Raw genomic sequence first — 12,432 nt, 5'->3', positions numbered from 1 at the left:
GGGCAGAAATGAAATGGCCGACAATGCCAATCGGTAGGCTGTGAGGGGCATGAAGAGTGTTGGGGAGAATCGAGGAGTCAGGGAAACACCCAGCCGGGGTCTCTACCTGAAGGGAGCAGCCGCTCAACCTCTTCCTCAGACTGCACCGGGACGCGGAGTCACCTCCTGGTGATGCGTCACCGATACCCCAATCACAAGCAAGAAGACTGAACCGAGAGCAGCCGCTCGATCGATCCTGTGGACTTCCGAGTCTGTAACGCGGCAAACACCTCCTGGTGTGCGTTACAGCTGGCAGTCCCTGTGTCTCTGGTCGGGCTGGGAGTTACGACTCCAACCAGCAAAAGCGCCACTGCGCTTGGACTCAGCCGAGTCAAAAAGCGAAGCTCAATGGTTGACCGGTAGAGCTTCCGGGTCCTTCACAGGTGACGATGGGGCAAGACACGGCCCAGGGAGTAACGACTCGACCTACCTCCGTTCTTGCCTTACTGGAGCACCACTCCGGAACACTGCTCTTCACGAAGCAGGTACGTCGGTGTAAATACAATATCCGACAGCCTTGTACCTCCCGGTTCCTCCCTTTATAGGGCGTGTTTTCCTTGAGTTATGTAACAGCTCTCCTGTTTACATAAGGGCGTGTTTTCCTTGAGTTATGTAACAGCTCTCCTGTTTACATAAGGGCGTGTTTCCCTTGAGTTATGTAACAGCTCTCCTGTTTACATAAGGGCGTGTTTCCCTTGAGTTATGTAACAGCTCTCCTGTTTACATAAGGGCGTGTTTCCCTTGAGTTATGTAACAGCTCTCCTGTTTACATAACCTCTCAACCGCTAAGCATCCTGGGAGATGTAGTCCGTTTTCGCTGGTTACCGTTTTCCTCCCCTCGTATGACAGGAATTCTTGACACTGGGACCGCTGATTTTAAAAGGACGCTGCATCTGGGGAGGCTGTTCTCTACCATCCCGGGACTGCGAGGACCAGGGTGCTCGCTGTTGCGCTGACCCAGCACACCTGTGTCCTCTTCCCGGCCCCTCCCCCATCAAGCATTTTACCTCTCGCGGCCCCCGCTTCGCGGGAGCCGCTCGCCGCATTTGACCGCAGGACACTTGGAAGCTGGTCATTCTCCCTGCCTGGGACCGCTGATTTTAAAAGGACGCTGCATCTGGGGAGGCTGTTCTCTACCATCCCGGGACTGCGAGGACCAGGGTGCTCGCTGTTGCGCTGACCCAGCACACCTGTGTCCTCTTCCCGGCCCCTCCCCATCAAGAATTTTACCTCTCGCGGCCCCCGCTTCGCGGGAGCCGCTCGCCGCATTTGACCGCAGGACACTTGGAAGCTGGTCATTTCCCTGCCTGGGACCGCTGATTTTAAAAGGACGCTGCATCTGGGGAGGCTGTTCTCTACCATCCCGGGACTGCGAGGACCAGGGTGCTCGCTGTTGCGCTGACCCAGCACACCTGTGTCCTCTTCACGGCCCCTCCCCCTTTCTCTACGCCCGACCAGTTTATGAGCCCCGCCCCTACGTGCCAGCGGAACGCGCCCGGAGCGAAGACCGGGCAAAGAGCGGGCCGTTTGAGGCCGTTAGAGGACGGAAGAGGCCGGGCTAGGGCCATACCCTTTAGACCCTTCTTGGAACAAGAGGGATAATTAAAGGACCCTTTACGAAGAGATGTCGACAAGAGAGACAAGGAGCAAAAGTGCCATGGCTTCCACGACCTTATCAAAGGGAACATTGGACAATTATTTCGTGAAGGCAGGGTCATTGTTAATTGAGGACATCACGCTCCTTGAAAGGGGAATATCCCAAGAGCTGGACTGGGTGCGGAGATCGTCTATGGGCCCTTTGGCCCAGGCTAAGTCGCCTGTGGTAAGCTCAGAATTCACCACGCCGGACATATTGGTGGATGACATTAATGATTTTTCTGAGTCATTGAATATATTGAATTGTACTTCCCAGGCAAGTAGTAAGGACCCTAGTGATTCTGTAGGTTTTAGTATGCTAACTTTTCCCGGAGCCCAACCCCATCCTACAACCACTATAAATCCTACATTAGATCCTGTCATTACTAATCCCTCAGGCTCTAAACCAAATAAGCGAAGCGGAATTAGTGAGGGAGCGATTCCAAAAAAACGTGGAGGGCTTAAGGGCAAAAGAAAGCAAAACACCATAGTCCCACCCACAAACATGCCACCAAAAAGTTCCCGCTCAACCACAAGGGAAAAACCGCAATCAGGCAGAGCTGAGCTCATGCCTTTGAACTCAGCAAAGAAGACAAGTAACCAATCCAATTTAACCCTACCTGAATATACCGAGGAGGATGTCACCCTTGCGGACATAGGTGCCCTCTTAAGAAATCTCTTAAGCCCGTTGGAAGAAAGACCAATAAAGATGGAGGCCAGGCTAGTGGTTATAGAAAAATCAACAGTCCAACTAGCCGATAGCCAATAAAGGTAGAGCAAAGGCTTCCGATAGGGTTGCTCAAAGGGACTCCCCCCAAATCACACACCAAGCTAAAAGTGCCTCACACATAGTCCAACAGGCAGTATCTAGCTCGCCTACCTGTATTACTATTGACCTGATGGCAGATGTTGCAAATAAACATGTTAATCAGCTTAATCACACATCTCCCCCCCCCTACGAGGGTAGTTCAAACTGGGGAGAGCAAATCTGCTTCTACCAATCCAACTAATGATGCGAAATTACCGACGAAGGGTGCCAATGAGAGAACAAACCCTGGACCAATACATCTCCCCCAGAGGCAGTACCATACACGGTTGTGTTGGTGGGGGTTCCAGAATTGAACTCCACCTTTAAAGAATCCACTATCTCTCTTAAGAACAAGGTGATAAATTGGTTATGTACGTATAGGCCGCTCCCGGAAGGTATAGTGAGCCCCGTTCTTATGGTAAGAAGGGTCCCGTGGGTGGGTAACTCTACTAGATCCATAAAGGGCGACTGCGTCATTGTTAATTTCAAAGACCAAAGGGCCGTCCTGCATATATGTGGGTGGCCCAATGACGCAGAGGGGACCACCATTCAATCTTTACCCCTCTCCTTCTTCTATCCTCCCCTGGCATATGATAGAGAGGATGAGACATGGGGGGCACAGATACAAAGACCGATCAGGTGGGGAGATCACAAGAAAAGGGGAGCCACCTATTATCCCAGAAGACAATATCTAGGGAACCCCGAAATTAATACATACCATTCACACCAAGAGAGATTGGGTGAGGAGTTGCCAAGAGGATGGAGAGCACCACCCGACCCTCGCAGGCAGGAACTTGTCCACTACACACCCAGTATGATAGACGAGGGATGGGAAACCTGCCACGGTAGAGGTAGTAACCGTGGCGCAGAAATGCAAAACCAATACTCCCGGAGACCCCCCCCACTACTTTCATCTCCCGTTCCAGAATAGATATAGCCATTTAGATATGGTGGATTGACTGCCAATACACGCAAGTGGGAAATCTAATTCTGCAGCAGGGGAGATTGTGGAGGAAGTTAACCTAGGAACAAAGCTGCTTAATCCCCCCGAACACCATGTGGCTCTGAACAACCCGGCTGCCGCGGCATGCCATGTTGTGGAGGGAGATATGAGCACCCCATTAACAAACAGAGGCAACGATCAGAGATAAAGGGGACGCTTGTACTCACACTACCATTTGTAGTACCAGGTCCCATTCATTAAAAATACTATCTTGGAACGTGGCGGGCCTGGGAAACAAGTTTGATTCCCAGGATTGGACTGAATATACTGATTCCAAGGATCTATGTATGTTTCAGGAAACATGGGAAAGAGAGGAACATGAGAGGCGGAGCTCCCCCAGGGATTCCCTTCTATAGTAGGTGGGGACCTGAACTCCCATTATGAACCCTTACCAGGTCTTTTAGATGGGGCCTGTTTAGAGGAAGAGGTAAGATGGCGAGTACCATCAATAGTATCTATCCCACCAAAGGCTTGGAGCCCATTGGCAGTACAGATTACTGCCTTAACAATGAGACATGGGCTTAGGGCCTGTAATGGGCGAGCTAAATCCGACATCCCGAGCAAACCTACATTCAACCGAAAAGGCAGGGAATCAAGACTAGATTATATTTTAGTACAGCTTTCCTCTTGGTCATATGTCGCAGACTTTAGGGTCATGGATAGACAAGACAGCGACCATAATGCTTTGGAATTGGACTTTCTCCTTCCTACCCGACCCGGCGGGGAAGGAGAACTCCCCAAGCCAAATTCTGACCTAGTTCTTGAGAGTAACAGACAAAGAATTAAGTGGGAAAAATTAGCAGCCAGTATAGATAAGCTTCCCCGGTTTTATAATAATTTTATCCCTACTTTGGAGAAGATGGCGTTTTTAAGCGAAAAACCAAGTTCTGTGGCCAATAATGAACAGATATGGCTGCACCATGAAGAACTTGTAACGTTTTTATCCGCAGATTTATTTAATAATGGTCCGAGGAGGGGGGGTGGAAGGAGCCAGTGCACTTGGTATAATGCGGCGTGCCGTAGTGCAAGGAGGGATCTCCTGCTGAGTATCAAGAATCGTAAAGATAGGTTGGAGATTCAAACCAGGAGACGAGATTACAAGAGGCTCATTGCCAATGCTAAAATGGAATGGGACCAGAATAAGTGGGAAGAACTTGCAAGATCCTTGGCCTCTACGGATTCAAGGAAGTTCTGGCGAACTGTTAGTTCAGGTTCTGGAGAATTAGCTACGGCAATAGAGCCAAATATTTCATCAAAGTCCTGGCAGGAGCATTTTCAATCCCTGTATACAGAGGCCCCAGGATGTGGGGGAAGCAGCCCCATTCTGTTAGCTGATAATTGCATGACAGGGGATCCATTCACAATAAAGGAAGTTCGGCTTGCCATAACAGGCTTGTCAACCGGAAAGGCACCCGGACTGGATGGTCTCCCTGGCGATCTTTTTAAACAGGAGCCAGATATATGGGCCCCTTATTTTGTGGTCTTATTTAATGCGATTTTAAAGGTTATGCAGGTACCCCATACTTGGCTGGGCGCAGAGGTGGTCCCGATCTTTAAGAAGGGTTCGCCTCTGCTCCCATCCAACTACAGGCCCATCAGCTTGATAGATGTTTCGCAGAAACTCTTTGGAAGGCTTATCCTAGATCGATTGGAAAATTGGATAGAGGAAACTGCCACTATGAGTCAGTTTCAGGCTGGTTTCAGAAAGGGGGTATCCACCACGGACCACATTTTTCGGCTAAGTCTTATTTACTGGAGGACGGCACTTGTTGAGGGGGGTTGCCTGTACACGATATTCGTGGATTTACGGGCTGCCTTTGACCTGGTGCCTAGATCCAAACTCTGGAGCGTCCTGGGAGACATGTGAGTCCCGCCAGACATACTGGCCATTCTGATCAAACTACATCAGGATAATTTTGCCCAGGTCAGGTACAGGAGGTTGGGAGGCCTAACGGAAAAATTCCCCGTTGACAGGGGGGTGAGGCAGGGTTGTGTGCTTGCACCCACCCTGTTTTGCCTCTTTGTCAACGGGGTTATTGACCACTTGTCCAGGTTAGATGATATCGATGCCCCCAAATTGAATGGCAGCAGGGTGCCCGCTATAATGTTTGCGGATGACACCCTGCTGCTTTCTAAATCACCCATGGGAATTCAGCGGATACTCGACGGGTTCCTAGAGTTTTGTACTGAGAGGGGTCTTGAAATAAACGCCTCAAAGACAAAATTTATGATCTTGAACCCCATTCCCTCCACACGCCCCAATCCCTTGTTAGGCATGGCGCGTCTGGAGAGGGTTACCACATTTGAATATCTGGGGGTAACCCTGAATGAGAAAATGACATGGGGAACTCATACGACTAGGGCAAATTTGAAGTTATCCCAGAAGACGGGGGGCATCCTGAGAATGGTGGGCAAATCCATTTACCGCCCACTGGGCCCTATGATACAGATTTATAAATCCCAAGCACGGGGCTCAGTTGTATATGGGGCGGAACTTTGGGGCCATGTTTCTGTAAAAAACCTATCAACCACAGAAAACAAATTCCTTAAACAGCTAGTGGCCCTTCCCTCGAGCACACCATTGCTTCCACTCAGATTGGATCTAGGCTTGAGGCCAATTGCTGAGGAGCTAGGTTTGAAGCCTTTAGCTTTTTGGCGGCGAATATGGAGCAGCCAGGACCTTGGTGATTACAGAAATGAGCTTCGAGAGTTCCTGGCCCTACCAAATACCAGTAACATCCCTTGGTTAAAATACATAAGGAGCACATGCGAAAGTTTGGGTCTTCCGGAATTATGGACTGACCCTGCGGCCGCAAGTAGGAGGATCTCCAGGAAGGCACTCTCACAACTTTATTACCAGCAGAAGTTGACCATTGACATAGGTAATAAACGGTTGGGATCATTGACCCACACATTCTTACAATTCAAAGATTCCTACCGAATGGAAAGTGTATTAGATGGTATGAGTCCTGCGCTGGCAAGAAAGCTATATCTTCACTGGAGATATGGCTCCTTGCCATTGAGGGCCTTCACTAGCTCTTGGTCCAATCCACCAGCAGTAGAGCAGTGCCCAGCATGCACCTATCATTCCGAGAGTGACTTACATGTACTCTTCTTTTGTAAAGCTTATCAACGTGCGAGGAGGTATTGGCTCCTGCCTATTCTTAAAAATATGGGCTTTAGGAAATATCTCCCCGCGTTTAGAATTCTCAAAACTGACATGTCACCTCCGATCGTTTTTGCTGTAGCAAAGTATTTAATGGCTATGTGGCATATACGATCGCGGGTTCTAAAAGAGGGGGATACTGTATAAAGTCTCAAGATATTGGTTCATTTTTAGTATGGATTATAATGCCTGTAACATGCAATTTTGAGCTTGTGTGCAATTTAAAAACTTTTTCTTAACAATATTGTAAATTTTAAATCTCAAACAATGTTCTGTATTTTCATCTTTGATGGTCTAAATGACCGAGAATAAAGATTAAGAATTGAATACAAAAAAAATGTGTTCAGTGCATAGAATCTGCAAGAGAAATGCCTTCACATTAAGGAAATAAGAATCTATTTAAGGGACCTGGCTGTGATCAGAAGAACCAGGTTTATCAATAAAATAAAGACACATCAGTAGTTGGCAGGGTGGAACCTCATTATTGAGCAGACCACTGCCATCATGGTCATGATGCCGAGATGGACAGTACAGTGGTGCCATGTAGCATAGAGGGTCCATTTACTATGCAGCATTTCAAGGGGTATGAAAATGGCTGGGCATTATCACTCTTGCAAGTTAAAAGAACATTGGCTTGAATTCACTATGCTACTTCCATCTAGTCCACCTCTCCAGGGAAGTTCCCAGTTGACCATAGTCCATTTCAGTTACGCCTCAAATCGTACTTATGCTGCAATACAGAGTGAAGACTATGGTTCCATCTGCAGTCGGGTGCTCATGAACCAGACTTCGAAGCTTTTAGAAAACTATGTAACGCCATCAAGAATTGTACCCCACACCTGATCCCATGACCAAACCCATTTTTTCTCTTACAGCCTGGGATCCGAACCTGGGAACTAGGTTGACAATTTAAAGAAAATATAATCATTGGAGCCACTCTGCAAAATAATGAAATGTATTGAATTCTGCAATCTACCCATAAGTGTATTAAAATATTGTGCTCCAACTCGGTCTGACATCTCCAAGCTGGAAGTCAGTGTCCACTTGAACTCACTTCCTTAAAGTTTTTAAACTGAGCTCATCGTCCCCATTTTGGGATGATTTACTTATTTGTACAATGCCACTCCACCTTAAGAGATGCAATACTAAAAAGGTTCTACTCTACTGCCATTGGTAATAAGAAACACTGAAGGGAAGATTAAAAACCCCAAAGTTGGGGTGTCTGGTATACAAAGCTTTAAGACAGGAGAGGGTTTGGAACAGGAGCGGGAGCATGGGTAGGATTACATTTGATGAAGGTAAGGGACAAGCGAACAGATAGGAAATTTGAGGTGTATAAAACAAGGCTGACTTTTTTTTGCTGTTTTATATAGCTTGAACTCGACCTAAAGGTATTGTAGTGCTATACATGAGCACCCAGTTACATTACACAAGGACATATTCATTTTTGTTAGGTATGGGGAGAATAAGTGATTTGACAAGAAAAACTGGCTGCTGAGCTGACACTGAGACTCGAACCCAGGGTCCTCAGTTCCAAAGCTGGAAGCTCTGCTGACTTGCATGATGAATGAATGCAGCCTAAAACGCAATATCTTGCTGCCACAACCTCCCCTTCACAATTTTTTTACCTGCAGCCTCCAATTTGGCAGACGCCCCTACTGCGCTGGGGTTTTGAGAGACCGGGTGTGGTGAAAGTACAAACATAAGGAGGCCTTGAAACTGCCTGGTTTTAAATCCAGCCTCACAATCACTGTTATCACACATCCTCCCTCCACGCACGTCACCTAACTAACCCCTCACAAACAGACCCCTCAAATACTTTACCTCCTGTGCTGAGGTTTCGATAGACCAGCTCTGGTGAAAAGAGAAACAAGAGGTCTTGAATCTGACAGGTTTTAAATACAGCCTCAAATTCACTGTCTGGTTTCCACACATTCTCAATCCATGCACTACACCCAACAGACCCCTCACAAATACTTCACCTGCAGGCTCAGATGCTGGCTTTGCTAAAAGAATAACTGTAATCAGAATATAGTAAAGTAGATCAGTGCTGCCCCATCCCGAAGGTCAAGACACAACTGATCTTTTTGATTTTGTACCCTATTGTCAGCAAAGAAGAATAAAGAGAAAAAAATACATGCTTTAGTGAGGTGCTGAGTACATGGAACAGGTTTGAATCCTTCCAGAACCCAAACTTCGTACAAGGAGGATTTTTTTAAAAAATGTATCGATTTATTGTGAAGCCTATTGTCAAACATCGTTAAGACTGATCATACCTTGGCCTACCACACCAAACCCACCAGTCGACCATGTAGGATGCATAACATAAAATACCGAATCTTTATCCCTGAACAATTTAAGGAACTAGCGGAAAGAACTGCAGATATGCAAGAGCACAGAAAATACACATTTGCTCTTGAATGTGTTTTGCCGAAGGGCCATTTAAAGGTGACCCTGAATTAAGGAACTGTAGCTATAGCTAGCCAGTGCAACTGCACCAGTCCTAATCAACGACCTATAAATACAGACTGTTTAAAACAGTTGCACCAAAGCAGATTATGACGCAAATTATATGTATTGAGAAAGTAACACTTCTTTGAACCCATGCAAACCTTTGAAGGTGGAAAGCAAGATGTGATCTCATGCAGGAGATTCAGAGGAGGACAATTTTACCTTCACTAGTTACATCGTCCTTGTCAAAGTCCAGGATATCTCAGTCACTGGGAAGGTAGATAGGAGACAGGAAGGAATCCCAGGGTTTCACATCCTCCATTAATGTACTTTGGAGCATCAGTTGTGTGGTCTGCTCGAAGTGGCCCGCGATGACAGCCTGCATCAGCGGCGAGGTCAGATGATAGTCCACCCACGATCGACTGACAAGAGATTGAGATGAAGCAGCACAAGCAGGAGGGCGGGCAGGTGAAGAGCCGAGCCCTTGAAAGGATCCAAACAAAAAGGTAGCTCATTCACTTTTGTAATTTTAATATTTTGATCCAGATCACTGCAAGGAGGCATAGATGCCTGTAGTGAAATCTTACTGGAATATCCAATTGGTGATAGATAGGCTGGAGGAATAAAAATTGGCAAGTCACTAGATTGAAAGAATGTTTCTTTTGCTGCTCTTCCCAACCACCAACACAAATATAGTGCTTTCATAACAGCCAGTCTGTAAAGATCCCGTGGTCCACTGGATTACCCAGAATAGTGAGATTAATGCCACTATTTAGCTCAATTAAAACTGTTGTGGTCCCTCATTCTCAATTTAAAGCCTTGACGGCAACCAATACTAGACTCCCTGCAACGTTGGAGCCTATTTCGGCATGGGGGTAGTAAATGGAGGTGTTGTCACAGAGGCTAATGATCCACCCATATAAGGTAGTCAGTGGGAGAGTTAAAACCCACTGGATTTGAGTCCACCCACCACTGTGTCCACCTACCACTGTTTCCACCTCCAGCAGAATTTCTAAGCACTTTTCTACCCATCAGACCACCATATGCGTGATTGCCTCGACGGGAGCAATTTAGGAAAAAGCCATTTTCGCCATGTACCTAAAGTGCTAGCTTTGACACCTGCACGTGTATTTTCTACTAGCTCTGTGGACTCTGTGCACAGTCATGGACACCAATTAATGGAATTAGCATACCCTCACCTTTTCCTAAAGCACTCCAACCACTGCCTTTGCGGTCACCATCTGTGGTTCAGAGGAGATCAGATGGCCAGGCACGGCCGGTCCATTGGGGCTGAGGCGCCACAGCCCTCCACCTTTTGCCTCTAAGGAACACAAGGGTCAGCCTGACAGACATTGTTCACTATTAGTTCAAACAGCCGGGAGCCAGGCATGCGCAAAATGCGTAGGCTCCTGGCTGCCTGAGCTGAAATTTCCTGGGCTGAGGAAGTCACAGCTTCTGTGGGCTTGAGGTCCTCAGCTTAGCAGAGGTCCCAGAGGCCCTCCCCTCAGTGACGAGGGGTAGCGTCACAGATTGCCTCACATCTGGGCGCTTCAGTTTTAATATGAAAATTAGAGTTGTGCTGTTCCTGAATAAACTAGAGTGTAGCAATATACAAACAACAGTAGGCTATAGAGTCAAAGAGATTGGAATCCATTTCTTTGGAATATAATGTCCTCACACACCCAGTTGGCTCTCATGCTTCATCATTGGACAACTCCTTGTCTGGCCGGCGCTGCAATGCCTGACAGGCTCCCAATGAGGGGCACTTTGGCAGAGATCTTTTTCCAAATAGCTGTTTGGTGCCGTGGGGGTGAGTGGCTTAGTGAGTGTAGATGAAGAAGTGTTGTGTGATGTTTATGTGAATTAAAAAAGGGTTGGGAGTACCAGCAAAAATAATTTAATTGTGGGGTCTGCTACTCTGATTAAAATAAAAAGGAAAGGCGCAATGCTAAGTTAATGTCTCAGGTGTGGCGCTCTTCCATGTGGTTGGTCAACATGTTTCTCGCTTATTCTACAAGTCAATAAGAGATTCGTCAGGACCAAAAGTTAAAAATCTATCTACACTAAGGTGGACCGAAAGACAATCATGAACAAATGCTTGAAATGTATGCCACCATGACTTATAGTACTGGTTCTACCTATTATGGAGAGAAATCATATATTAATGCATAATATGAAACCAATATTATGAGTATCAAACACTACTATCCTAATCCCTGTGTGCCTAAATCACAGCACACAGTGGTGAGGTGTTACAAGCATATATACAACAGGTTCCAAATATTATTGTGGTCGCATTATTTCTCATGTGTGTGGTGACCATATTAGTGTATTAAAAACCAAAAAACTGCAGAAAGAGCACAAGACTCACCCTATTTTGGATATACTACTGTCTCATCAATCCCCGGCAGGTCAAGATATGAGGAACTTCCCCATATACTAGAGGGGTATACAGATGAAAGGAACAGTTAAGAACTGCCAACTTGCGAAATTAATAGCGCTTTAATTAAATTAGAGGATTTGATATGTGGGCCTCCTTAAAATGTATAGTAACACGCTCCTCCATCACGTTATCACAGTTTTAAGCCCTGAAGCACCAAGAGTTGAGTGTCAGTGACACTTCATCACAGAGTGGGTGGGGTCAGCACTCTCACTGACCCCATCACACTCTGTGATGACGTTGGGAGTGCGGCCTTCCCTCATTGGCTGACCTTAGGTTCCAAGCCTCCTGGAACCTCCGAGGCAGAGCTGTCTGCAGATAAGTGTGTTTTGTTTTATTTTAAATTAATGTTTGGTGCGGGGTGTATGTATGAATGAATGAATGTTTGGTTAAATGCGTTGTGAATGGACGTGTTTGTGTGTGCGAATGCCTGGCTGTGAGTGTTGTGTATGTGTGCGTGTGCGCATCCCTCCCTCCCCTTCCCTCCAAAAATTACCTGCCGCCACTGCAGATGGCACCTATAAAGGGAATAGGAGCCTGCGTTTTGGATGGGGAGGAGGGCGTGGTCAACGAATGAGGACTAACTACTTAAGGTAAACTGGCACAATTTAGGTGAAACCTATGGTGCTCAATAACATTCTCTGAGATCTATCAATAGTTAGTTACCATGGCTTGAGTGCTCAGGCCTTTCCTAGAGTTCAGGAAAAATAAAAAGTATGTAGTCCTTGCAAAGCCAAGGATGCTTCAGAAATTTGAATTACCAGAAGAGTTTGCTTCAGGGAAGACTGATGTTCATGGGCATAAGGGGCGTTGCCCTGCCACCCTCTGGGAAGAGGCAAGAACAGGAACAATGAAACAGAAGTTGAAAAGAAATTACTGCTTTGAGGAAG

The 12,432-nt window shown here is 46.7% G+C and overlaps 1 pseudogene across 1 annotated transcript in view; it reads right to left on the bottom strand.

Annotated features, from left to right (window-relative positions):
• Positions 1–9,570: 9,570 nt before the first annotated feature.
• LOC146812215 (baculoviral IAP repeat-containing protein 7-B-like) overlaps positions 9,571–12,432 on the bottom strand; it is a 71,247-nt pseudogene continuing 68,385 nt past the window's right edge. The window contains exon 5 of the transcript XR_014965883.1: positions 9,571–9,716. The product of XR_014965883.1 is annotated as a baculoviral IAP repeat-containing protein 7-B-like (transcript). The remainder of the gene's footprint in view (positions 9,717–12,432) is intronic.

Source organism: Triturus cristatus, chromosome 7 (assembly GCF_964204655.1).
Source record: "Triturus cristatus chromosome 7, aTriCri1.1, whole genome shotgun sequence".
NCBI lineage: Eukaryota > Metazoa > Chordata > Amphibia > Caudata > Salamandridae > Triturus > Triturus cristatus.
The sequence above is the reverse complement of the archived record's forward strand: the minus strand, read 5'-3'. Positions and strand labels throughout refer to the sequence as shown.